The 1,408-nt window shown below is 38.1% G+C and overlaps 1 non-coding gene across 1 annotated transcript; it reads left to right on the forward strand.

Moving 5' to 3' along the window:
- Positions 1-968: 968 nt before the first annotated feature.
- On the forward strand, positions 969-1,052 carry TRNAL-CAA (transfer RNA leucine (anticodon CAA)). The gene has a single exon. It is a non-coding gene; the product is annotated as a tRNA-Leu (tRNA).
- The last annotated feature ends 356 nt before the right edge of the window (positions 1,053-1,408 follow it).

The following is a 1,408-nucleotide window of genomic DNA, read 5'->3' on the forward strand; positions in this document are numbered from 1 at the left end:
CAACTGGGCCAAGCTGGGTGGGCCGGGCTTTTACAATCCCAAGCCCACCCTATATGTTCTAATCTGAGCCCATTCCCGCCTTAACTCTAGTTCAAGGCCAAGGATTATTGTCCCTGGCCCTAAGCCCTACAAGGCCAAGCCAAGCCCATTCCCGCCCTAATTGGCCCTAATTGGGCGGTCGGGATGTGTTGGCCCTAATTAGCCTTGATTGGCCCTGGCCCTAATTAGCCATGTCCCTAACCCTGATTGGCCATGGCCCTAATTAGCCCTGATTGGCCCTGGCCCTAATTAGCCATGTCCCTAACCCTGATTGGCCCTGACCCTGATTGGCTCTATCTTAGCCGTAGCCTTAATTGGTCTTATCCTTGGACTTAAAATATCAAATGTAAATTCATTAAAAAATAATAATAAAAATAAAAGTATAATAAGGAAACTAAAAATAAAATTCATATAAATATAAGATGATTCAAGCTCATACAAAATGATAAAATAGTCAATAAGTTGATATTGTGGCTTTAAACATAAATAAATCCATAATCCATAATTCTATATTGAGTTATGAAAGTCTCTCATTGCTTTGATGATGGAAATTGAAAACCTCTCCCATTACTTTGGTGATGGAAATTGAAAACCCCTCCCATTGATATCCTTATTAAAATAAATAAATAAATTCATATTCAAAACTTTGTAAACAAGTAAATCAATCATAATTTAGTATTGATAATTTTTTTGTAATTAAAGAAAATTATATTTTAGTTACAAACATAACTATCTATCATTAATAAGTTTTTTTCTTTTCCCCTTTACTGAAATATCACATTGGAGGCAAAAGAAAGATGTCAATATTCATGATGAGAAATTGGAGTGTAAATTTGTTAGATATTAATTCTCTATATGCTAGCTTTTATTATTTATTATATATTATCTCTATATACTAACTTATAAGTGGAGAGGTTTTAAAACACACCGTCAGGATGGCCGAGTGGTCTAAGGCGCCAGACTCAAGTTCTGGTCTTCGTGAGAGGGCGTGGGTTCAAATCCCACTTCTGACAAATTATTATTTTGTGTTTTGATTTTGATCATAAGATTCATAACCATCTCAAGTTGGGAAAGGAAGATGCATGTGAGATGGAGGAGATGGAAGCTCTAGGAAATTCGGAGGTGCCTAGGGAATCGGTCTTCTACGTTTGAAGCCTTAAAGGTGCATTCATAACCATCTCAAGTTGGGAAAGGAAGATGCATGTGAGATGGAGGAGATGGAAGCTCTAGGAAATTCGGAAGTGCCTAGGGAATCGGTCTTCCTACGTTTGAAGCCTCCAAAGTGCTTACCAATGGGGACAAATCTTATGCAGGAGTAGTGGGGAGTTCGTTGTTGCCTGAGATCGATTCCCTCATTCTCCTATACAAG

The sequence above is a fragment of the Hakea prostrata genome, chromosome 9 (assembly GCF_041222555.1).
Source record: "Hakea prostrata isolate BN-2017 chromosome 9, UWA_Hpros_2, whole genome shotgun sequence".
Classification (NCBI taxonomy): domain Eukaryota; kingdom Viridiplantae; phylum Streptophyta; class Magnoliopsida; order Proteales; family Proteaceae; genus Hakea; species Hakea prostrata.